This window comes from Balaenoptera physalus (genome assembly GCF_965194825.1).
Source record: "Balaenoptera physalus genome assembly, chromosome: 13".
Taxonomy (NCBI): Eukaryota; Metazoa; Chordata; class Mammalia; order Artiodactyla; family Balaenopteridae; genus Balaenoptera; species Balaenoptera physalus.
Genome location: NC_138892.1, coordinates 47,135,659 through 47,163,625, shown reverse-complemented (window position 1 = coordinate 47,163,625; position 27,967 = coordinate 47,135,659). Strand labels below are relative to the sequence as shown.

The 27,967-nt window shown below is 37.0% G+C and overlaps 1 long non-coding RNA gene across 5 annotated transcripts in view; it reads right to left on the bottom strand.

Moving 5' to 3' along the window:
* Positions 1 to 174: 174 nt before the first annotated feature.
* Positions 175 to 27,967, bottom strand: part of LOC309642030 — a 117,547-nt gene continuing 89,754 nt past the window's right edge. For 3 of the 5 annotated variants that reach the window (XR_014252913.1, XR_014252915.1, XR_014252917.1), the window contains one exon: positions 182 to 15,402. This is a non-coding gene — a long non-coding RNA (uncharacterized lncRNA). Of the gene's footprint in view, positions 15,403 to 27,967 lie in introns of all 5 variants that reach the window. The other 2 variants (XR_014252914.1, XR_014252916.1) reach the window with 2 other exon arrangements.

Here is a 27,967-nt window from a genome sequence, read left to right as displayed (position 1 = left end):
TAAATGAGCTGAGAACAGTAAATGAGCTGAGTCCAGCTGGGTGAGCAGGTGTGGGATTGTGTGAGCTGGTGGAAGAGACATGAGACAGTGAAATGACTTCAAGGAACTTCCCAATGTGCACAGGAGCAATAGGTGATCATGCCCAACATGTTACTGAGATCCATAATGTGCTTACCCTGCACCATGCTTCACAGAGCCACGTTATCAATCACCAAGTCTCTTTCCTTTTGCCTGAGAGATATCTACAGATAAGAGGGAAAAAGAAGAGCAATAATGTATCTTTACAAATTAAAGAATTGATGTGGGGCTTCCCTGGTGGCGCAGTGGTTGAGAATCTGCCTGCCAATGCAGGGGACACGGGTTCGAGCCCTGGTCTGGGAAGATCCCACATGCCGCGGAGCAACTCGGCCCATGAGCCACAGCTACTGAGCCTGCGCATCTGGAGCCTGTGCTCCACAACAAGAGAGGCCGCGATAGTGAGAGGCCCGCGCACCGCGATGAAGAGTGGCCCCCGCTTGCTGCAACTAGAGAAAGCCCTAGCACAGAAACGAAGACCCAACATAGCAATCAATCAATCAATCAATCAATCTTCAAAAAAAAAAAAAAAAAGAATTGATGTGAATTAAGCTGTATTCAGAGTAGAATGGCCCAGGATCAAACGGAATGAACTGGAAATTCACGGGGGAAGACACGTTCAGATGAGTGGCTTCACCATTAATTTTCTAAAATATTTTTCCTAACCACAAAAAAGCAGAACAATCGACTCTTCTGTATGAGCATACAGTGAAGAAAATGGTGAAATAAAAAGCGCACTAAGAATGAGGAAGAAAAGCATTACAATTTACAAAATATATATTTTCACACCAAACTCTCGCAAGAGCTCTGGGAGGTGTTACTCTCCTTTTGTGATGGAGGAAGAAACTGAAACTCAATACAGCTAGTAATTTGCCCATGGTCATCCAGCCAGTAAGTGGTGTAGCTGGGATTAGAAGTCAGGACTGGTGACTCTAGCACTATGCTTTAACAACTCTGTTGTACTGACTCCCTGATTAATGGAAGGACTTAACTTCAAGACTTAAATGGAAAATGCAGCGTTTTCAACTCAAGAAACAGACTTCAATGAAGATGGTTAATGACAATTAAATTTTACAACCTAATTCAACAGCTCTAGTTTTGCTAAGATTTATCTATTTGAAGTGTTTGATACACGCACACATACACAAATACATAAAGACAGCAATATGTATTCTAAGAAAAAAATTAGGTGCCCAAAATAAGGTATATATTCTTCTATATACATGTGAAATATGCTGTCCTAGTAAAATACAAAATATCAAAGATAGGAAGGCTATGAGTACCTATAGATTCTGCTATTGGTTCATCATTAAAATTTTATTCAGAATGAAGCATACACTTTCCTGGGAGCTAGCCCTTGGTATCAGTGTATTGTACTGTCACCTACTCTGGCACTGCAAAGGTCAGACTCAGCCAAGATGTCGGTAATAGATTTATAAACCACTGACTCTCCTGCATTAGCTCTCTGTCCATCCCAAGACACTAATCAGGATGCACTTACCCCATGCATCATCCTGAGCAGCACACAGATGTGAGAGCCCTCAATTATGGCTTAGACCAGCTATGTAGGGCCAGTCAAATACATTTTCTGCATTGCTTGATCATTCTCTTGGATTTCCTTGAATGAGGCCGTTTTGGAACAACTTATTCAACCAAAAGCTCAAGACACTAAGAATATCCAGGGAATGTAGCTATGGCTTGATTAGATCATTTAATGCCACTCCATTTCTGTTACATTATTTTCTCCCATAACTATAAGATGACGTGAAAGAACATGTCCCAAATATGGGCCTTCATGCCTCTCTCACTGACTGCTCACTCTTAGAAACTAAAAGTCACGGTTCTCTCTGTCTTATACTTCCTTCTTCCCCTCGTTCTTGCAGCTGTATGTCCACAGGAGAGAAGAAGATAATTTATCAGTCTATGCTTCAGGGTTGAGAAACATTTTTAGATTAAAATATTCCTTTGTGAAAGACCTAGTCCTCCACAACATGGTAGGGAGAGTTAGAGGTAATCTTACTAAAAATGACTGTAACATGACCACTAATATCCTCAAATAACTAAGCAGTCATCTGTCTATGGCCATGATTTTGACTTATTCAACAGAATCCATGTGTGCGGGAGCAACACCAGTATCTCTGTTCAGTGAATATACTAGAAAATATTATTTGAAGTCAAGTTACAGTGGGATATGCTACATCACATACATTCCCAAAACAGTGAAATAATCTGCTGACTTCTCATTGATATGTCATTTGATTTCAAATGATTAAAAAAAAACATATATTGAGTATCTGTGATGATCCAGGAAGTGTTTTTAGCTCTTGGGATATATTATTGAAACAAAAAAGACAAAGATTCCTGCCCTCACGATGCTTGCATTCTAGGAGGAAGAGTTACACACTTAACCGTAAATATAAGAAAGAACTAAATTATATAGTACAGTGAAAGTTGATAACTGCTATGGGGAAAGGAAAACATAGATCAAAGTAAGGGAAATTAGGGGAGTGAGGATGGGGACAAAATGTGAGTATAAGGAATTTGCAGAATTAAATAAGATCTTTAAGATAAGCCATGTGGAGAAGGTAAGCAAAGAACAGAGCCTTGAAGTTGGTGAAAGAGTTATCAAAACAGATCCCTGGTTAAAGAACCTTCCAGGAGGAGGGAACAGCTAAAGGCTCTCATGATTCCATAGATATTTTAACCAACCTGGAAAACCACTCTGTTTAAGAAAAAACTTCCAGCACCACTTTAAATATACTATGCATGTACAGAGAAATACAGTAGGAAAAATGTCAAATTAGACTAAATGAATAATTCTCCACCAGAATTTTTAAATTAATTCTAGCTGCACTGATTCCAAATTACAGTAATACAACTTTGCAAATAACAAAAATTCAGAGATTGCAACTACCCAATGGACACAATCACATGGAATTCCACTCTTTATTTCATGCTTTTAGTGTAAAATAAACATCTTATTAATTTAGAAATGTGGTTGCATATGTTGATATTTTATTCGTCCTAAGAGACTTAGAGAAAAACTTTGTGAACTGCCCTTATACTAAATTACCAACAAAAGAGTCGATCCAATGTATTATGGATGAGAAATCTAAGCAGGAAAAGAATGAGAAAAATACCCGAGCAAGCATTTTTGTGTTCTCAGTTTCTTGCTTGGTAAATGGCATCAAAATACGTGGGTTAGGTATTGTCCAAATGCTGGAGAATAAAGATTTTACAAATGTCCTGTTTCTTAGAGTAACTTAAAAAATAATTTTGATTTTTTGTTATTTGGGGATAGAATAGGAAGTAACCTCATTTTACATTTTAATAAAATGTCTTTTTTATTCAAGTCCATATAATAAGGGCCCACCAAAATACTACTTTGTTGTTAATACAAATGGAGAAAAATATAAATCATCCCTCTTGAAAGGAGTCATCTGGATCCTCTAGTCTTAGACATACTCTGCTTTAGAAAATAAAGTAAGTAATCTAGCCTAGATTTTGACTGCAGAACTTAAACTAAATCATATTTTATATTAGGTCTGTTCCAAAAGTGATAATCACAAAGATTGAAAAGTATACTCCCTTCAAAACCAAATTCAGTAACAAACGTGGAAATAAAATTAATTTAATTATTTTTGAATTAGTTGTAAACATAATTAGATAGCAGTCTAACTTTACCACGCTATTGGTAGGAAGTGGGCAAAACAGACACCATATTTCTGAAATTTACCCATATCTAAATTAATTGTCTCCAGTCTGAGTTGAACATTCTAAATTACGAAAGTAAAAACATCCATTGAACAGCAGACAATACAAAAAGAAAGAAAAAAGTGTGGCCATGAATTCCATTAACTGGTGATAAACACTGGTAGCATTTTGGTACGTCTAGTTCCCTTCTACTCCTACCCTGGGGAAATATGGGTCTGTGCCTGCATGTATTTATAATTGTTATTAACTTTAACTTAATTTTTACATCAGTGACATCATACTATGGATTTGGAAACTGTTTCTTTACCTAATAGTATTGTGGGAACACATTTCCATGTCATTATTTTTAATTGTTGCATAGCATTGCACTATGGCATTCCATTTTTGACTTCTTAGTTTTTAGAGCTCTTCTTCAATTAATGTGAGCTGCTTTACAAAGCAAGAAAAGGCATTCAAATGATACTCACTTACCCTGTAAAATATTTATAAACATGTACAGGAGAATGAAAGTTCTAATATTCCTAACATAGCCATGGCAGTTCTAGTACTGGTGAAGCCACTGCCCCATTAAAAGAGGAAATTCTAAAGTGTCAAGCCAAGTGTCAGGAATAGGACATCAGGGATTTTGAGTTATACCTCAACCCTTAGCAAATTAGGAAAAAACTAAATGTGTACATTCCAGTCAGACTCCTGCCTATCCTAAGAATGATGAATAAAAGCAGGAGATGGATGAGGAGTATTTGTTCCCTTTTTTCATTATCCCTGGATAACTCAGTTGACTAATGCTGAAATTATCATCACAAAAAATACTATGGGGTAAAAAGGACTGAATTGTATAAATAGGAGCTATAAGTAATTGTGTATTTCCTTTCTTTTAAAAAATTATTATTATTATTTTTGCTTCTGGTTTCTTTTTAAAACCTTAACAATACAGCTACCTTCTCATGCCTATTACCTTCCTGCTCAAATGTAATGACTCTCATGATTTTGTAGTTCCTAATCATATCTTTAAACTTTACTGTAGTATCCATAAACAATATGCAGTGGTTGTTTTATTTTAAAATTTACTAACTAGTATTATATTCTATAAAGCTAAATTGTTTCCCATATTTTCCTCTATTAAAAACGTTTTTTGGGGGACTTCCCTGGTGGTCCAGTGGTTAAGACTTTCCAATGCAGGGGGCGAGGGTTCGATCCCTGGTTGGGGAAGTAAGATCCCACATGCTGCGAGGCTCAGCCAAAAAAAAAAAAAAGTTCCTTAAAAAAAAAAAAAAGGACGGGTTTAAAAAAATTTTTTAATACATCTTTGCACATGTTTTCCAAGCATGTTTACCACAGTTTATCTAAGGCACACACATAAAAGTTAAATTGCTCACTCACAGGCGGTCACCATCTTTACCTTCAAAGCACTAAGTTACTCTATATAGTGTTGGTAGCAATTTATTTGCATTCATAAATTTGCATTCAAAAAATTTGCATTCACAATAGCAATGTATAAAAGTATCAATTTTGCTATAGCTTCACCCACACATAAGTATCATACTTAACAATTATTTTGCCAAATCAATACATATGAAACGGTATCTCATTTTTAAAATTTGTCTTTTCTTGACTATTAGCACTACCATTTTATTATTCATTTTTTGTTTGTCCCCCCTTTTTCCGTTTCTCTGAGCCTCCTTCCCTTCCTTCTTTTGGATTATTGAACTATTTTTAATATTCCATTTAAGCTTATCAATTGGCCTTTTGGCTAACTCTCTTTGTATCATTTCTTTAGTGGTTGCTCTGGGGAGTAAAACATACATACCTCCTGTTCACAGTCTATTTAGAGTTATTATTCTGCTGCTATTTCAAGTAAAATGTAGAAGACACACCCATATAGGTTCCTTGAACCTGCCCTTGCGATTTTCATATATATTACTTTTACATACATTGAAACCCATCATAAATGTGGTAATTTTTGCTTTTAACAGTCATACATGTTTTGCAGATCTTAAAAAATATAGTCCTTTATATTTACCCAGATATACACCGTTTATCCTGCTTTATTGACGTTTAATTGGTGTACAAAAAACTGCACACATTTAATCTTCTATGTAACGTGGGGTTTTTTTTTCCTGCTTTCAAGATTTTTTTCTTTACTTTTGAATTTCAGCAGTAATGTGTCTTGGCAAAGGTTTTTTGGTTTGTTTGTTTTAGTTTATCATGTTTGGAAGGAGTGAGCTTCTTGAATCTATAAATTTGTAATTTTGTACAAATTTAGGAAAATTTTAGCCATTATTTAATACAGATTTTCTGCACCCTTTTCCTCTCCTTCTGTGACTCCAATGATATGAATATCAGTCCTTTTGATGTTGACCCACATTTCCCTGAGATTCTGCACATATTTTTTTCTCTCAGGTCTTTAGACTGTATACCTATTTTTCTATTGTCAATTTCACTGACTCTTTTGTCATCTCAAATCTGCAATTAAGCCAATCCAGTGAATTGTTACAAATATTGTGTTTTTCAATTCTAAAATTTCCATTGGATTCTTTTTTATAGTTTCTTGGTTGAAAACGTCTACCTTTTTATTCATTTCTAGTGTGTTTAACTTTACCTCCTGGAAAACAGTTACTGCTCTGAAGTCTACTGGTAACTGCAATATCTGAGTCATCCTGGGATTTGATCTATTGATTATATTTTTCACTTGAAAAGTGGTCACATTTTTCTGGCTCTTGGTATATCAAGTAATTTCAGATTTTATTCTGGACATTTTGAATACTATGCTCTTAAGCCTTGGGATCCTATTAGAATCCTCTGGACAATGTAAGGTTAATGTTAGGTTCTGTTAAGACTACAAGTTCTGCCTTGCCTTCTGGGCTTGTAGTGGTTCTGATATCAGTTCAGTAGGTGAAGTCTTTGCTAAGCTGCTTTGGGTCAAGGCCAGTGCTTTCACTGCTCAAGGAATTGTCTATGATGGGTGGTAGTTTAAATTGTAGCTCAGTGCTCAAAGCCTTTGCTATGTTGTTTTGGGCCTGTCCAGTGCACGTGGAGCTCAAGGGTAAGCATGGGCCTTTTGCAGGTTCAGAACATAGAATCAGAAAGGTCCATTCTCTTTAGCAGGAACCTGTTCTCACCCATCCATGATATGGAAGCAGAATTTATATACGTGATTTAGGGCATCCTCTTTCTTGTTCTCTCTTTAATGGGGTTCTTTCTTGATTTTATAGTAGCAGAAGTTGCCCCAAACTCCACTCGCTAGTTCTTTGTTCCAGAAGAACTACAAGTTTTTTAATGGAGTTCACGATGCCCTCTTTACTAAATGCCACAAAAGTAACTCACTCTTCGCCATTCCCTTCAAAATGTCACCTCTCCTCCACAATATACCTAGTTTTATCTTCTTTTCTGTGCTGCTAAGTTCATCTTTTTTGCATCTTTTGTTCACTGTTTATAGTTAGTATCTGCGAGAGCATTGGTCGAGTAGCACCTAGACCAAACCAGAAGCGTTAACTCAGAATCTTTACACTTTGTATTTATGACAGTCCTTCAGTGGTTCCAAGTACATGTAGAAGTCTCTCACTTTTCAACTCACTGTCTTACTCAAGGTTTATTATTTGTCTGTATTGGGAATTAAAGCCCAATTGCAAAACATGATAGAACCCTCCTAATTTCCCTCTCCTCTGTACCACCACATCCACTGCCACTCTAAACTTCTGTCTCAATGTCAAGTTGTGCTTAGTACCCTGACTTCCACTTCCCTATTGATTTTTGTCATTTGGGGATACGTCTCTCTTTACTTTGAATTTGGCTCTACTTTAAATTTAACTGTCACAATTTATTCATCACTTCCAGGTCTTTTCTAACAGAAGGCTTATGAAGAAGTTAGTTTAGTCTACCATTTTGTCAGAAAGAGAACTCTTTCCTTGCCTTCTTTATTATTTTGTTCTTCATTTCGGAACACTCTGAAGCAGAAGCATTATATATACTTGCCATAACAGGCACTGTAACTTGGTAGAAAAGATAATAATGATGATGTTAGTGATTATAACTTCTACTAAAACAAAAATCCCTATAACCACAAGAAAATGGGAGTATTTCTTTTCCTCTGTCCAAATGCTGTTTTACAAAAGTGCAATGTATAAGATACAGCTTGGTGAGATCACCATGGTTTACTACCAGCTCATATTATCAGCAGGGCATTGTTACACAAGTACCGGCACAAAATCAGGTACTGTTCACTCAGTATTAGGCAGCTGAATCAGGAACACGTTTCTCTTCTTGAATTGTCCTCAAGAGCTCTTTAAATACACTGAACAGGTATATAAAAGTGAATTCAGTTACTCAGTGACTTCTGCTTACTTAGTAGGCCTGAAATGGCTTCTAAAAATTAGTTATAACTGCAATCATAGTTATGTCTGTTTGGCTAAAAGAGGCCAAAGACCTTTTCAAAATCTAGAGCAAATAACTGGGAATGTTTATTTGGGGGATGGAGTAGGTCAACACTAAACTGTATTTCCTCAATAATTTTATCATTTCTACTTCATTAAAAATAAAAAGACAGAGTGAAACTCCATGCCTATAAGATGTGCCAAAATGCTGATCTCTGTTTTGGTGAATCAGGATATGATTCTCTGATGCCCTCCACTCAATATCTATGCTCGCCCGTTTGTTTCTCTCTGTTCTATCACCACAAACACACCATTTACCTCAGTCAGCTATTTTATAAATATGTGTGTTTCTTGTCACTGGGAGACCAAATAAGCAAGAAGACATGGATCAACAAAATGTCACTCTATCCTCAGAAGAGAAGGACTTTTCAAAGTAGCATAATCCCCTTACATCAAAAGTATATCCAATAAGGGGTTAATATCCAAAATATACAAAGAATTCATACAGCTCAACATCAAAAAAACCAAACAATTGGATTTAAAAATGCACAGAGGACCTGAACAGACGTTTTTCCAAAGAAGACATACAGATGGCCAACAGGCACATGAAAAGATGTTCAACATCATTAATCATCAGAGAAATGCAAAGCAAAACCACAATGAGATATCACCTCACATCTGTCAGAATGGCTATTATCAAAAAGACAACAAATAAAAGTGTTGGCGGGGGTGAGGAGAAAAGAGAACTCTCCTGCACTGTTGGTGGGAATGTAAATTGGTGCAGTCACTATGGAGATTCCACAAAAAATTAAAAATAGAACTACCATATGATCCAGCAATCCCATTCCTGGGTATTTATCCAAAGAAAACAAAAACACTAATTCAAAAAGACACATGCATCCCAATGTTCACTGCAGCATTATTCACAATAGCCAAGTTACAGAAGCAACCTAAGTGTACATCAACAGATGAATGGATAAAGAAGATGTGGTGTATATATATACAATGGAATAATATTCAGCCACAAAAAAGAGTGAAATCTTGCCATTTGTGATAAAACATGGATGGACCTATTATGCTAAGTGAAATAAGTCAGACAGAGAAAAACAAATACTGTATGACTTCACTTATATGTGGAATCTAAAAATTCATAGGTACAGAAAACAAACAGGTATTTATCAGAGGGGCAGGGAGTAAGGGGAGAAAAGAAATAGAGGAGGGAGATGAAGAAGTAAAAACTTCTAGTTGCAAAATAAATGAGTCACAGGTATGAAATGTACAGTGTGGGGATTATAATCAGTAAGTATATAATATCTTTATATGTTGACAGATTATAACTAGACGTATCATGTTGATCACTTTGAAATGTATCGAAATATTGAAATACTATGTTGTGTAACAGAAACTAACATAGCGTTGTAGTTCAGTTGTACTTCAAAAACAAACAAACTCACAGGAAAAGAGATCTGATTTGTGGTTACCAGAGGTGGGAGGTCGGTGAGGGGGGAGGGGGAATTGGATGAAAGCAGTGAAAAGGTACAAACTTCCAGTTATCAGATAAATAAGTGCTAGGGACATGATGCACAATGTGATAAATACGATTAGTACTGCTGTGTGTTAATACATGAAAGTTAAGAGAGTCAATCCTAAGAGTTCTCTGCACAAGGAAATTTTTTTCTAGTTCTTTAATTTTGCATCCATATGATATACTGGATGTTTACTAAACTTACTGTGATCATCATTTCATGACGTATGTAAGTCAAATCATTACACTATACCCCTTAAACTTATACAGGGCTGTAGGTCAATTATATTTCAATAAGACTGGAAGAAAACAAAGGAGCATTAGTGTTGCTCTCAAGGTTGATGTACCTGACCATTGGGAGCCACTGCGATCTGCCATGTGTACTGCAGTAATCTGCAGGTCATTTGGGAATGCTTCACAAGTAGGCATTTGCTCCACATTATACTACACATTACTTGAGGAAGGTTTCTGAGGAAAGTTTTCTCTTGAGTATATGGTTAAATAACTTGCTAAAAGAGGAAAAAGATCATTTTGCATTTTGATATTTGGATCAATGCTTTTGGGACCGATTTTTTAATTTCTTGAAACTGGAAATCCTCAGTGCTTTGTTAGTTTCATAAAGATTAAAATGCTATTTTCACTGATCAGATGGAAGATGAACCCATGTCGTATGATTCTTTGAGATTTGCTGGTGTAACATCTTAACAAGTTCTAGAAAACCACAACCCAGTAAAAATCTAACCGAGAAGCAAAAATACAAGTAAGTGCTGGTCTTCCATCTCTGATGTGTTGGGTGTTCTCTCTCTCTCCTCATCCTATCCGAGCTATTGTCAAAGGATCATAAAGGTAATCTCTTCCTGAAACTCTCATAAATAAAACAGATTGCTGCATAAAATTTGCCATAGACAGGTCACAGTGTTTCCCTATAATGAACTTTTAAATATTGTTTCAACTACTCTTTAAATATGATGCATGATTTTCATAGATAAATTTCACTTATGAAACCTGACTGTGAGTGAAAGGAAATAACCATATGATAGGCAGAGCATAACAAGAAATTATTCGGGTTCTTCGCTCTTCTAGATAAAAGAGAGGAAAGGAAAATATATACTGCAATTTGATTACAATTATATACTATCTATTCTGAGCAGTAATTAATATTGTCTGATGAGTCAACTCATAGGCCACTTAACCTAACCCTTAATGTCCAACTCAGTTTCCACATCCTCTATGAAATCTTAACTCGCTTCTCAGCATACACTTATCCCTCCTTTCCCTGATTCTTTTGGCCTGAACTGCGTATACCATCCGTTGTGCTAGTTCTTGTATGAGCTCCTCAAATCAAGGGCAGGTGTGCTCTCTTATGCATGTTCCTGGGGCCCAGCACAGTGCCTGGTACATAAAGCTCCCATCACACTGCGTTGTAAATTTGTGATCGCTCCTCGGTTTACTCCCAAACTAGACTGTAAACTCCTTGATGGTTAAGGATTATGTCTTATTAGTTGTGAAATGCCTGCTATACAATAGGTAATCATAACTATATTCTGAATTTATACATTATATGCGATACTAATGTATACAAATTCACAAAGTATACACATGAACTTTATGAAACATGCAATATATGTAATTAAATAATGATTATGAAATATCTTACATCTCTGATTACACAAGTAAATTCCTTCAGATTAAGAACCATACCTTACCCTCCTCTTGTATCCTTACCTTGAAAGCATCAGAAATAAATTCACTAAACACTTTTAAAATTGAATAATAAGGTATAATTATGAGGAGCCTCAAAATTTAAGTCATGATCCATGTGTCCACAGTTGATGTTCAAAACCCCTCTCAGTTCACATCAGGAAACACTAACTGAGCACTTACTATGTGTCAGGCACTATGCTACTCATTAGGCTAGAAGAATGGAGTAAAAGAATAAAATAGGGAGGCAGCTCCTAAGGAGCTTATATTAGGGTAAGGCTGACACTTAATATATTGTCATAAGTAATAAATATGGATGTACACTGGATATTTTGTGAGCACAGAGGAGCACTTATTCCAACCTTGGGTTAATGTATGACTCCCAGAAGAAAATAACACCTTGAAAGATGAGTAAGCATTAGCCAAGAATAGAAAGATGGGTGTCCTTCTTAAATGGATCAAAGTGAATGAAGGCACAAAATGCTAAAGGAATATAATGTATATTTATCAGAGTATGAAGTTAAGAGTGAGGAGGAATTAGATGTAGAGGAAGACTGGATCAAGACATAAAAGTATTTATATGCCACTCTAAGGAACTTAAACTTCATCCCATGGCCAATGGAGGTCCTCTAAGTGTCTTGAGGCCTGGAGTGATACGCTCAGGTGTACACTGTAGGGACACCACTTTGGTTGTGGGAGGGATTGATTAAGGAGTTGGAGCAGGATTGGAGTAAAAGAAAACAGGAAGCTATTGAAATTTTACAGGAAGAGATGGAGAGGGCCTCTACTTGGTTAGTAGAAGTAGGTATAAAGAGGAACAGAAAGGGAGTACATTCTAGAAACATTCTGAAGATATGATTGACATGACCTGGTGACGGATTGAAAGTTGGATATGTAGGAGAGAGATGAGTCAAGAATGACTTCTGTGTTCCTGGAGAAGACTGGACCACACACCAGGAGAATCAGAGTACGGAGAGCAGAGATAATGGGTCCTGTCAAGTGCAGGTGTACAGCCTATATTTAGATTTCTATGACTGAATCACAGGGTAGAGGCTAGAACTGAAGGCAAAAGCATATAGGTAAAAGATAAAGACATCCGACTGAATCAGATAACTGATTAACAGTATGTGAAGACAAAAAAGCAATGGGTTATCACAATGAAGTCTGAGTAACATCAATATTAAGGAGAAGAGAGATGATGAAGGAAACTTTACCTGGCATGAGTGTAAGAGGAGTGTCAAGTCTTAGACAACATCCAAAGGCATGAACGATTAACAGTAACCAACATTGTCGGGCAGGTATTACTCTGTTCCTCAATGCAGGCATTTTAGCAATGTTCCTCCGTGTTATTCCTTGCCATCACACAGTTCCTATTTCTCGTAGATAGCTTTTTAAAAAATGAGACTGTCTTTAAGGCACTAAGGATGCACTAAATCATAATGCATCACAGAATGGAGAAGGGGTAGGAGCATTGGTTCACAACTGTGACCTTCCCAGTCATGCTGGGAGAGCAGAGCAGGCCTGTGGAGGTACACTTACCACAGAGTTGATGCCAGCTCAGCATTAATAGAAAGCCACAGATGTTGAGCTGTACGTGATGGGCATACCCTCCCTGAGACATTTTTAGCAAACTGATGCTCTTGTGGATGGCTATTTTGACTATACCTGTGAAGACCTTAATACTGTGTCTTGATGTATATTTGATGTGGATTTTTACTGTATCTTAGAGTAAACTCTCTGCACAGCTATACTCTTTTCTGAGCCCCAAAGGGATGTTATTTGTGAATCTTATTAAAAATTAACAGGAATCTATTTCCCATGCTCTGTCTGTCATGGATGAAGAATGGCATAAGTTGATAAGCACAAGCCATTCATTGCTTTCTGGACCCAGAGGCACTGGAAAGCATCACAAATCGTGTGATGGGACTGGCAAAGCTCAATGATTTATCTAAATGATGTTCAGAATTTCACGTGTCAATAAAAGCTCCTTGGTGACTATAAATCCAGAGGACTGTATTTCTCTTTCAAAGGGAAAAATATATTATTCCATGAATTGGGTTCCAATGTATATATTCCTGACTGTACCTGCTTTTTATTCGGGCTTTGTATATTAGAACAAAACCACTCAGGTCAGCATACCACCAATGATGGTTACAGAGTTTGAGAGAGGGCACGTAAGATGAGAATTAACTGAGAAAACCTTGATAATACTACAGAATCCTTGTTGCAACAGACCATTGTTTAAAGTATTCAAGTTCAATTCATATCTTGCTACCTGGCAAAAATGAGAAGAATGACACCCTCCCCATCAAAACTAGAAATAAAATAAAAGCTTTATGAAACACAGCCTAAAAGTTCTGGGATAATCTTTTCCATCACATGAATATCACAAAGAGATTCAGTTAGAATATCCTTCTCTGTTCATTTCAATATAATTCCCAAGAATATCTGAAATTCAGGGCAAGATAATGATGAAGAAGCAGCAGAAACTTTAAGACGCATTAGACAAGTTATTTATTCTCTATAACCTCAGTTTCCTCGTTTGTAAAATGGAAATAGAACCCTCTGGTGTTAGTGGGAGAACTACATTATATAATGTATATAAATAAAACTCTTAAGATAGTGCTTAGTACATACAGAACAGATGATTAAGGGTGGTTTTTTTTTTATTATTATCATTATGGAGATTGCATTAACACTCATTCACTACTTGTAAATTCATTCTCTCATCTACTAGTAGGTGACATGGGAAGAATCAAAAAGTGAAGAATAATCATGAGAAAAAAACACAAAATGGACTAAATGATATCCATTAAATTTACCTATAAATTAAGAAAAATATTTCTATTATTCAATTTAATGGAGAAATATATGTCTATAGAAACAACAGTTTGAAAAAGCATTTCACAAGATATAAAGTAATTAACACACTCTGAAAGATACAAACTACCTTCTATCCAGGGAGAAATTCTCTCCTGCCGTAAGTATTGAGTCTTCATAGAATTTTTTACATGTCGAATATTTCTATTCAATCTTTTCTACAACAAAGAAAGAAATAAGAAATAAATTACTGCGATAATTATGTCTGTTTCACCAATCTCATTCTTTTTCAAGGATATGTGCATTCGGTGTTGTGATTTTTATCTCATGGACATAGAATATAGCCATGCTTTCCGTAATTAAAATTGCTTCTCCTTTTAAGTGGGAGTTCATTACATCAGCATGCATCATTTTTTCCAGGCGTTTTGCCACCTGAACAAATTTGAGAAACCCCAAGCTATGTATGAGGATGGCTAATTTCAGGAGTAAGCTATAAATCGCCAGCAATGAAGAATTATGCTGAGTTTGAAGGACTCCAGTGAAAGACATGATGAAGTGAGGTGGTAGAAAGAAGGTATTGTCACAATAATGGGTAGTTAAACAATCAGGATACAGTGCTTGCGTACTTTGTAAAATAGTTCCCACACATAGAAATGCACTGACTGGATGAATGCTCGTATCCCACCAGAAGAGACAAACGCCAAGACAAGTGTTTATAACAAAGAAACATTCCCAAGCATCACGAGGGAAAAATCCAGATATTCAATATTTATTCTTAATGAAAACCTGAGAAAAGCAGGCAGTAGCAGTAGAATATGATTTAATTATAAATGGAAAAGATGAAACATTTCTGAACCTGACACTATCCCATGAATAGTTCCAAGAGTGTGACATTTAGTAGTCAAGGAGCCATTGTTACGAACGCATTCACATACTCAATCCACACTTAATGAAGCATATACTTCATTCCAGTCCTCATCCTGGGCACCAGGGATTCAGAGGTAGACAAGATGCTGCCTAGGATGACAGAACTCTTAGTATATTTGGAAAACAGATGAGAAAGTAAAACAGTCACTGAACAGTGACTTAACTGATGTAGGGTCACAGATGAGGATCACCTCACTTGGCTTGGGGATGCCAGAATACTTCCAAGAGGAGAAGACACTTGAGCTGGCCTTGAAAAACATGAAGGAATGCCTAGAATGACAACAAAGGATAGAAAACATTTCAATATACACAGACGCAGAAGTACAAGAGTAGACAAAGTAACTAGGAGGATAACAAATAGTGTTTCATTGCAGAATATACTGTGTTGAGTAGGAGAATGTCTGTAGGAAGATAACACGGACCCCAGTCATGAAGCCTTATATAAAAAAGTGATTCAAATATGTCTGGAGTCTAGCTTCTTCCAGAGGGCTGGCTCCAGTGTTCTGTGTATTCTGGCACAACAGCAGATGTCAATAGTGTCTCTTATCCATGGCTTGCAATACTTAGGCCACAAGGGCAAATACCAGAATCATCTTTGAGGGGAAATGACCAGCAAATTTTGAGCCAGGAATTTTTGTCTAAAAGTAGCAAGGGGATCTTGAGCCAAGCATGAGAAGCCGAGATCTAATGCCAAATGGGAATCTGAGAATTACACAGCTGAGTGCAAAGAGCAGGAGGACAGAATAGGCAAATTGTTATCAATTGGGATAAATTCTGGAGGAAGCTGAAAAACCCACGATGGGATGTTTCCGCACTCTTGGCGGTGTGTTTATATGAGAGGTTGGTCTGACGATCCACAGTAGACGAGTTATCTGGCACACAGTAGGCTCTCTATAGGGTGTGTGATTGTGTTATACCATTTGTCTACTTACATATGTGCCTATATGTAATGATTCAGCTTAGAGCCAAGAATCTCTAATGGCAGATAATCATTTAGGATAATTTACTAGCCACATGGGTATCTTATCCCTTCAAAATAATTCTCTGTTTGTCACTGTACATCAAGTCCTATTATAGTGCCCAGAGTAGATGTTCTCTGAACTGAACTGGAATGAAAGAGCCCTCCAATGCAGTCTCCCCACCCTGCGAGTCCCACCCCACCCCCTGGAAGGTCGACTGAAATTGTGGCAGATAAGTGATTTCTACACATTCATCAGTTTCAATTTTTAAATGGACAGATTAGTTTTAAAAGCAATAATAATACAAGCATCAGCCTTATATCAAAATTAAAATAAACAGTTTTATACAAAACAGTAAACTAAAATTAAGAAAAACATCAGACTTTATAACAAGATATTGAAGAATGCTTTACAAAGCACTATCTTCATAACAGCAAAAAAAGATTTTTTATGATTAACAAATCATAACAAAGAATTTTTATGATTTAAAATGGGTTTTCAGTTTTACAGATTATTTGTAGATGTATAACAAAACCATGGAATTTTGACAGCTGAAAGAAAAGAGAGAGCTTGTCTGACTCAATCCCTTGCTATTAATGAATGGAGACCCACAGAATGGTTTACTCCAAAGTTCTTTTTGTGCAACTCTTTTTTCAGTACTTGATGATACACTAAAATCAGGTACATCAGAGTCTTTATTTTCCTTAACTACACGTTTTTAAGTAAAGGCATTGTGCAAAGGTGAATATCTTGGCATCTCCATACTGCAGCACAGAGAAAGGCACTTGATACAAAGTCAATGAATATTTGTTGGATGAATGAATAAGTGAATGCATGCTCCTTCATGTATGTAGTCTGCTATGTATCACATGTAGGATTGCTATCTCACTCACTAATAAGCTCACTAATGTATATCCATTCTCTGCATCGTCTATACTAGACTTCATCCTAGAACTCTTTACTTGGTGATGGATACCAGGTACCTGATTTGTTCCATGTTTCTGAATCTAGATTTCTTAAGACCGATGAGTTCATTTGGTGTCAAAGGTTTCCCCATCTCCTATTCCTAGAAGCTTAACACAATTATCTACCCTTAAGGATCTTACCTTTTTCAGACCAATTCTGAGGACTGGTTAATTATGGATTAATCCCAGCATTAGGATCTCAAAGGAAGCTAAATTGTTTTATACCTGATCCTTCATATTTTTATGGCAAAGATTAAGAATCTGCTTTGAATGCATGAAATTGCCCTAAGATGAGACATGCTATCAGCACTAAAGTAAACAAAGTCTGTTTCCAGCTAATGTGAAACTGACCAAGATGGCAATCTGAGTTAACACTTCCTTTTTTTTTAACTATTTACTCAGTACCATTTATATTGACATATAACATCAGTTTCAATTGTACAACGTAATGATGCAATATGTGTAAATATTACAAAATATCACCTTAATATTGTCTCTACACAGAGTTACAAAAATTATTTCTTGTGGTGGGAACTTTTAAGATTAATTCTCTTAGCAACTTTCAAATATGCAATAGAGCATTATTAACTACTGTCACCATGTTGTACATTACATCCCCATGACTTATTATTTTATAATGGGAAGTTTGTACTTTTTGACACGTGTGCTCAGTAACAAATTTTTACATAAAATCCAATTAACCCAGAAGGTCACTTTAATACTGGTGCTTCCTTGGGAGATTCACAGAAATATTGGGGAAACCAGTTACCCTCTTGGCCAGTGTGGTTCTCTGAAAGACTTGCCTTTTTTTCAGGAACATTTGAAATGTATCCACACACTTTATTTCCATATCAGTTTGGCTAATACCTGACATACACTGATAGGCACATATTCCAATATTGGTCCAGATAAATATTACTACTGGGTGGGTAGAGATTTTATTTCAAGATGAAGAAAAGAAACCTGGAAAATGGAGGTGATTTTCAACACCATTTTATATCTTTATTTCACTTATATTTTTCTAATATGCTGACACGTGAATTAACACTTTCTTTGATTTGAATCCACCTAGAAGAGGCCAGGTTGAACCACTAAGTCATTCAGAAAAACTGTCTAAAAGACATAATCCACTAGCCAATGTTCTTTGTAAACAGATGACTGGAGATACTGGCTTAATACTAAAAGAATAATCAATACTTTCTTTTTCATTAGATTTTCTTGCAGAAGATCCCTGATGTGAGGGGTCAATAGGGTATTTATTCCTCAGAGCTCACAAATAAATAGGGTTGTGTTGGTTAAATATTATTGGGATTGTGATCTTTGGTGGGACCACTGCTTGAGATATATTCTCCTGCCAGTAAGAAGGGGAGGAGCAGCAGTTGATAACAGTGGGAGTCTTAAGTTATGGGACAGCAAGTTATTGCCATTCTCTTGCTTTCGTATTCCATAGAATTCACTATGCAAAGCTCTGACAATGCTGTTGAATAAATGCTATAAAGACAGAATTTTCAAAGAATTCTCTCTGCAGCAGAAAATACAATGGCAATTTTTTTTGATGTTTTCATTTTTGTTCTTATTTTCAATAGAAAATGGAAATTAACAATAGTACCATTCTTCTCACAATTTGGATTCCTTCCCTTTCAGTGAAACTAATTTCTGTGCCTGTTGGTTATTCATATCGTAGCAGAATAATTACAGAAAAAAATGCTCACCAGTCATTATGCAATGCTCTAGATGAAAAAACTAAGCATGTTTCTTTTAATAACAGAAACATATAAAATATAATAGGAAGGTATCCTTTATAAGAACAGTTTATGTTTTCTCTAAGGCACATGTTTTATTCTCCTATGAGATTGTATTCATGTTTCAAAAGTCTTATTCTTCAGGATATTGAGTAACTTGATAAGTTGCTATTATTTAGAGCATATATTAAACAAACATATATTTGCAATGAGTTGACTGAAGAATTTAAATTCATTGGAGTGTTATGATGAAATAGATTTCTTTGTTCTAGTAGCTGCCCTCCACTATCATATGTTGAATCTAAGCTTCCCATTGGGTAAAAGATCTCTTCATAATATCTTGGGTCAGATTCCAAAACTTTCCCGATACGTATTGATGTTAGAATTTTCTCATTTCAATATTTAAGCCAATATTTAAAACCATAACACCAAACTCTTTATAAAGTTTGTCTTCATCCAATGTTTCATGCTAACTAGACATGAGCTAGGCACTCTGCAGATGTTATTCCCTGACAGAACACTATAAATATTTTCATCATCCCCATTTTGCAGATGGGGAAACTGAGGTTCACAGAGGTTGTTACTTGTACAATATGCATAATAATGAGCAGCAAGTAACCTTAGCTGCCTAATTCCACGGCCTGAGAAATTTCCAGTAGAATACAATACTCAATAGTAAAGGTTTCATATCACCATTTTATGACAGACCATTTTTTAAAAAGAAAGGCATTTGTAATTGTCTGGATTGACATTCCTTAAACATGCATCTTGCTTACTTCCCATGAGGCTCCAGATATTAAAAATCTATAAATTTATTTTCTCCCTTAAGAAAAAAGGTCCTATTTCATTTTTCTTCAAGAACCTTTGATGTGACCAATTTCTAACACCCAATCATTATATACATCAATAGATCAGCAATGTTGTCAATATTATTAAGTGTTTTATATGTGGACAGTATTAACTGTAAAATCAAGAGTCCTTATTTACAAGTTACATAGCTAAACATAACAGAGACCCTTTGGCCTTTACTGCTTCTTTTCCATGTTATTCAAAGAGGTATAGCAGGGTTTTGTTTTGTGGTTTTTGTTTTTGTTTTTTTGACAGTCGTTCCAAAAGTACACATTTCCTATTTTGCTACATTGATTCTTTTCTTGGACCTATGTTCTCCATTCCCTTTGGTTTCTGTTTGACTTCCGAAGCATCAACAACTGTTAGACATTCACTTAGCTTGTCATTCATTCCACTGTTTTTATTTCCTTGGCCAACAGTTAACCTTCAAAACCATGTTATCTGGAATTGTTGATATGTATATTTTCAATTTTCCCCAAGTACTCCCTTAGCAGTTTTGTTGTAAAATGAAGACCAACACGTTCCTTTTCAAAGACCAACTTAGAAGAAGCTCTGCGTAACCTCCCTTTCAAAACTCTCATGATTTTTTCTTTCTCTTCTTTTGATAATACATTTACTTTTGTTTTACTGCTCAAGTCTAATGTATTTCTGAAAGCCCTTCTAAGCATCCTTGGCATTAGATCATTTTCTTTGAACAACACCTGATATTAAATACTACATGACTTGGAATTCCCCAAAGAATTTAAAGAATCTTAGCAAATATGAAAAACGTTCATGTTTATCTTAACCAAAATAGACCAAGGTGTGTAATGAGACCCTTTCAACTAATGCCCATATGGTCATGCAAAGTTCAGCTTACCTTAGCAACTCAATTTTTTAGGGTAAACTAGTTTAATTGTTGCTATAACTAGGCAAGTGGGACCCTCAAATTCAACATCTAACTTATCTAAAATTCCAGTGCTACTACTTATTTGCCCAATAAATTATCCAGATCATTTAATTTAAATGGAACCTTTAAGGTTTTGACTGTTAATCTCTACTTCACTTTACTTTTTGGCCCCCATCTGAATAATTGTCCTTTAAGCAAAGGCACACGGAAATAAACTATAACAGACACTTTTTAATTCCATGGTTTTAAACGTGATTGGTGTGTATACAGTTTACCATGTGGAAGATATTGAAAAAGCAGATGGGGTAAGAGGGAAGTTAGCCAGGTTATTGACTTTTCTTAATAGACTTTATTTATTAGAGTAGTTTTAAGTTCACAGCAAGATTGAGTGGCAGATACAGAGAATTCCCATACACTCCCTGCCCCAATACATACATAGATTACCCGCCGTTATCAACATCCCCCGCCAGAGTAGTACATTTGTTACAACTGATGGGCCTATACTGGCATATCATTATCACCTAACAATCATAGTTTAGATTAGGGTTCACTCTTGGTGCTGTACATTTTATGGGTTTGGATAAATTTATAAAGACATACATTCACCATTACAGTATTGTACAGAGTAGTTTCACTGTCCTAAATATCCTCTGTGTTCCACCTATTCATCCCTCCCTCTGCCCTAACCCTTGGCAACCACTGATCTTTTTATTGTCTCCATAGTTTTGCCTTTTCCAGAATGTCATATAGTTGGAATCATATAGTATATGGCTTTTTCAGATTGGCTTCTTTCACTTAGTAATATGCATTTAAGTTTCCTCCATGTATTTTCATGGATTGAGAGCTTATTTCTATAATACATGGAGAAGAGTAAAGTTCATCACTATGTCAATCACCAGGAGTAAAAGTCCAAACAATTCTGCCCTTTGCATCTTGGTATCAGTCACCAAGGAAAACACAACACAGTCAATCACTGGATGGCGCCACACTTTACTTAGATAGAAAACAGACAGAGCTAGATCAGCTTCAGTAGTGGGTATTGGTACCCCATGGCCAGAAGGTCTTTCCCCTTCTCTTGCTACAATGCAAGGAACCCCATCCGTTCTTGCTTGGAGAACAGATAAAGCAGTGGGGTTGGCCAAGTGCCATATGACACACACTCTTTAAGCAAAGACAAAGAGTAGTCACTAAGCCTGAAACAAGGAAGTATATTTCCACACAAGGTGATAAGCCCAGCACAGGCTGTGTGGGCACTTTAACTCTTGGTAAGGAAGTGTTCCAGGCCCAAAGCCCATCCTTGTGCAGACAAGTGGGGGCAGAAACACTGAGTGCATGAGACTGCCATCTCCAACAGATCGTTTGTGTTTTTATCAATGAATTTTAAGAATTCTTTGTATATTTTGAATCTGCATATGCACAGCAAGATTTTCAAAGGCCTTTCTATTGCATTATTTCATATAATTTTCATGATGATTCTGTTATTCAGACAGCACAGTTATTCCTCTCTTCATTAGGCAAATGGTGAGACCAAACAAAGAGAGGTTACACTGAGAACATAAACAAGCAAATGTAATTCCTTTATCTGGGACACCAGCTTACTATGGAATCCAGCTTGCTTTCCTTGAGAACACTGAAGAACTTTAATTCTCTGAGTGCTATGTGGTTAGCAACTGCATTAGGAACTGTCTCCAAGTTCATTCAAATACTTTCAAATTCCCCTGTTTTCCTATCCCTCTTTAGGCACTTTACCTGACTTACAGTGGGAAAAATAAACCTCCAAAATTGGTGGGCTTGACTCATGTATAATGGAAAATGACTCCATTGGTTATGAGGTATGATGTGAGACATCTGCTAGAATGATTTGGCTACTACTGGCTGTATGACTCTTTTATTCTTTGTATTTTTAGTGATCATTTTATGTGACTTAATTATTTTCTCAACTATATTGTAAATGCCTCTAGGGAAGAAATGATAATTTATACTTTGTATTCTTAGCACTTATGCTTAAACATAGGTAGTCACTAAAATGAATTTTTGTTCATGATGCTTATGTCGAAAAGAGTTTGATGTATGCATGCAATACGGATCCAACTGTTTCCAAATGAATAAAAATTGCTGAATGAATAGCTTCTTTCAGGTTACTAAATGTACCATGCAACCTAGGCATGGCTCAACATCTGCTATATTTGGGCTTTTTATATTGTATCATGTTTCATATAGGAAATGTTGCTATAATACTAACTTTATGATGTTTTTCTCCATTGCTGCATAGTATATTTTGATCTATATGAAGTTCATTCATCCAGAAAACACTTACTAATCTGCTTTTATATGCCAGACACTGGATATGAGCTCGGCACATAGGATATGCATAAAATTGGCTCAGACTTTAAGAAACTTTACATTTTGTAGTTAATTTAAAACATGCTGCGCATTCCTTATTTCTTCTATTTCCTCTTTTGCTTCTTACTTCCCATTTCTCCTCAACTTTTCTCATGTTTGTTTATATAGTTTAGCAGCAGCTGGTTAATACCAAGAAGGCTTCCATTTATTGCGTACTCAGATTACCTGTGCTAAGTGCTCTTCACACAATGCCTCATTGAATTTCATTTTAAGCCTTGGAGCAAACCTACTAGGTGGCTATTATTGTCACGTTCATTTTACAGCCTAGTAAATAAAGGTTTGGAACTGCTGGGTAATTTGCATAAGACCTATAGCTTATGTGGAGGAGCCAGGATTGAACCCAGGTCTTTTCTCTTCAAATTCCACTTGCTTACCCACTATGCCATGACTGCCATTTAAGGATGAAGTCACTCATTTATATAATGATAGACCTTTGGTGGCATGCACACTTTTATTTTTCTGATGTATGTGAATCAATAGAAGAACATATAGAGACTAGGAAAGATGTAGAGAGGGGCTTAAAATAATATCCAGGAGGGCCAAAGGAAGTGACATTATTTAGGTGGAAAAAGAAAACTGATGGGATATGACAACTTTTTGTCTTTAGGGCTGTCATGTGGAAAAGGAATTTTACTTGTTGAACACTAGTCCAAGGATAAGGCTAAGAGAAAGTTACATGTTAAAAAGAAACAAGTTTGGGCTCGGTATGAGGAAAGACTTTGTGACAGAATTGTTATAGAAGGAATTAATCCAGAAAGAAGAGAATGCAATTTGTGCAGAAGTTCAAACATTATAGTGTTATGGAGGGGCCTAAGCAGGACGGGGAAGTGGAAGAGATAGTGACTGTGGTCCTGCCTCTGACTCCAAAGGCAGAAGAGCTGAATCACTGGTGGTTCTAGCCTTAGAATATCCCCCAGGATTAGCCCCACCGAGCAGTAGATGTCACTGTTTCATAGAAAGAGAAGTAAAGAGGCACCTTTCTGATTGTAAATAGGATACTTGAAAAAGATGTATTCAGATCTCCCTCTATTTTTGATGGAGAGGAGATTCTAAAAACTATTTGGGATTAATGTTGTAGCTAAGAAACACGCAATGAGAAATACAAGATTGTACAGCATTTTGCTTAAGAACTTAGGCTTTATTTTTATTGGAAGGCTTAGCTCAACATTGTAGTGGAAGATTATGCTTGTTCCAAAGAGTCTCCGTGCATAAGATGAGATCTAATAAAGGACAAAAAGTCTTGTTCTGATGGTGCTGCTGGTATTAAGGGTGATATATATGTATACACACACACGCATTTTGAATCAGTGCTTTTTTTATCTTCCTTTCTGGCTCTCTATTCTTTCTGTGCTTATCCCAAGCTCTTTAAGGAAAAGGGCGTGACATGAGGCATATTGACTAGGATTTTGCATTTCTCAGTTTGTGAGACACTCAAACTGAGATCACCATGAATCAAGTTCCAGGCAGAAGCAGCTTTTCTTGGCAGAGTTATCTGTAAAACCCGAAGGTTGGGACTGAAGTGACTTCTCAGCCTCAGAGAAAATTACAGGGTCATTGACACTGTTTAGCAATAGGAGACAGCAAAGCCCTCTGGACCACGTTTCAAGTGTACCCTCTTCCCTCTGCTCTGTCTCTTCAGTTCCAAAGATCCCTACTGGAGCACACAGGACCTCATCCTCATCTGACCTGTTTCCCTGAGGAGCTTTTCTCTGGGTAGAGGTTTCTTTCACTTCAAAGAGACTTCAAAGACAGCGAGAAGGAAAAGAGTACAGGGGGTCCTTTAAACCTGCCCTCTTCATTGGCTGTGAACTACTCCAACAATGGCTTCCTAAGAACTTATAAATATATGTAACTCCTGGTTGCATTTTCTTAAGAAGCTTATATTCTCAGAGGAGGGATGCAACGTAGACAAATGACATAATAAAGAGTGGAATGCACCCTACAAGTAGAACAAAGAGCAATATGTCTTAAAATAGGAAAGTGAGCTGGAATAATCACAGAAGGTTTTTTATGGAGCATATGAAATTTTAATTATGGTGCTGAAGGACGGGCAGAATTTTGATACATAGAAAATGCAGGGGAATGACATTCTAAAAAAAAAGAAATGGTCATAATGTAAGTACAAAGATGGAATAGAAAGAGATTTGGGGTTCCTGTTCAGATTGGTTGAAATGTAGGGTTCAGAAAAAGGAAATGAAATCAAACCAAAATCATGATCATGATATTGCTTTGTATGTGAGGACAGACACTGAATGATTTTCAGGAGAGAAATAATAGTTCTTCTAATAGGGATGCTTTAGCAAGATTATTACGGTATTGATTTATGCTGTCACACCCTTTGCTATACAGTGGTGATCTTCTTCGTAACAGGAGGCCAGATAATCTGTTGAGAGTAAAGAAGGTGGGCATGCAACTGGGTTCTTTAAAAGAATGTAGATTTGGGGAAGTTACTATGGCAATTTCAATCTAGCAGGAGAGAAATAAAACTTGCAATGAGGACCAAGCAGACTGAGGTCAGAGAGCACAGATTATGTAGCATGAGTTAGTAGCTGCCAGCATAATACTGTAATTAGCAGTATTGGAATGGAAACATGGAAAGCAGATGGTGGCAGCGAGTGAAGGCCAGGAATGTGCATGGTGAGTAGGGTAGAGAATAAAGAAGGAATTCTAGGGTATAGAGAGGGCAGGATTGAGAATGGCTGAATCCTAGCTTCTGTTCAGGTGGAATGGTGAATAAAGCTTATATGGATATCTACCAGTCCAAGGACCTACGTGTACCAGGCAGTAGGTTAAACAATTTTTACACACTCTGTGAATTAGATGTCGATGTATTCATTTTACGGACACAGAAATGAAGAGTTGGTAAAGGACTGGTACGACTGGTATGGGACAGAATTAGGATTCTAACCCAGGTCTGCCTGATGGAGACAGAAGAAAGCAGTTGGCAGTTTCCTCGTGAGTGAAGATAGTGGAAGGGGTGGTCTCTTTTGGAGAAGTCTGGGTCAAGGCACGCCAGGGGGCTCTTAGGATGTAAAAGGAGGGTAATCCAATGCATGCCGAGGGGAGCTCAGCTATGGTTCTGATAAGTATCCATTTCATATCTTAGATGCTATGATAATGGGATTCTCCAAAATTTACACAGCATGGTAAGATTGCCTCAGCCATGGTAAAAATAATAATACATCTTAGGATCCGAGTGGCTTTCAAGAGGACCACGAGCTGACATCCCAGTGTTATTGTTAGAATTGCTCACGATTCTGTGAAGGAAAAATGCCACTTTGACCAGCAGGAGCGACCTGCAGCCAGTCACTCTGCTATAACCACAGGCCCATCAAGAGATAACCTCAAGTTGTGAGCAGGAGTACTAGAACACCTGAGAGCGCATGCCTGAGAGTGGGAGAAAGCGCCAAAGCAGGAAACAAGGAGACGGAGGCACGTGCAGACCAGGTCTGGGGGGGACATCCTCCTGCTGGCCCTGCCTGCTTGGCTGGTCCCAGCCACTACAGAGGGATTTGCAAAGCAAGTCCCACGGGAGAAAGAGCGCTGAAGCTTGGTCCCCTTCTTGGCTCCCAAGGCTGTCCTGCTATAAGTGTGGTACTGCTTACAACAGACACTAGTGTTGAAGAGCATGCACTCTGCAGTCAGAACTGCTTTGGGTTCCCAGCCCTACCGCTTCCTAGCAGGTAATTGTGGACATCAGCTCTCTCATTTCTATAAAAGTGGGACTAAGATATCTCTCTCTCTCATCAGCTACTTGATATTAGCCCAACAACTAAGAGTACAGTAACTGGCACTTTGCCTGAATCAATAAATGGTAGTGGCTACTCGCTGCTAGTAAATGATGGAAAAAAGGAAAGAAACTGTCTAACAATAGAAGTTGGCTTTACAAATTCAGACTACTTTGTATAAAGTCACTAAATAGTATTCATGGTAGGAGGGTTGGAATAAAGTGAGAGACAGGGTGGGGATGAATTATGGATTGTTCTTTTGGCTTTTTTGTGTATTTTATGTTGCTTTTGTAATAAAAAAAAAAAGGAAAGAAAAGGGGTTGAAAGCAAAAGCATAGCTATAAGGAACATTTTTAGGTTTATGTTTCTCACTGTTCTCAAAGTCTCAAATTCAAAATGCTCCAAAGTTTACAATATAACATTTTTGGTTCATTTAGTGTTTTAACTTCATTATAATACCATATACCTAGTGATTTCAGAAGAGATACATTTGCTCATATATCTATTTAGGGCTCAATCTATATGACTCCAATTTTCTCCACTCAAAGACAACTGATTTTTATTTCTCTGTTTCACTTCACTTCTTGTCCGTGTATAAACATATACCACATATTGTAATCATGACAAATATAGAGATTTTGTATTCCTTTTTTTTCACTTAACATTCTTCGCGTTGCCCATACTTAAAACTTTTCATGGCTGCTTAGTAATATTCTATCAAGAACTATGATCTTGTGTTTGCTGCCTTTGTGAAGCAATGTATAATTGTATAATTTCTGTAAGTAAACTGAATGCTAGAGCTTTAAAAAAAACAAAAAAGAACTATGGGGGCTTCCCTGGCGGCGCAGTGGTTGAGAATCTGCCTGCCAATCCAGGGGACACGGGTTCAAGCCCTGGTCTGGGAAGATCCCACATGCCGCGGAGCAACTAGGCCCGTGAGCCACAATTACTGAGCCTGCGCGTCTGGAGCCTGTGCTCCACAACAAGAGAGGCCACAATAGTTGAGAGGCCCGCGCACCGCGATGAAGAGTGACCCCCACTTGCCGCAACTAGAGAAAGCCCTCGCACAGAAACGAAGACCCAACACAGCCATAAATAAATAAATAAATAAATAAATAAACAAATAAAAAAGAACTATGATCTTATCTGTCCATTCCTCTGAAGTGTAACATTTCGGGTCCTCCCACATTTTTACAAGGATGAACCAATCCGTCTGCCACAAACGTTTTCACAACTGTAACCTTTTTCTTCTTGTGAACTGTTGCCTTAGGATAAAAATTTTCAATGGTAGGGAAATATT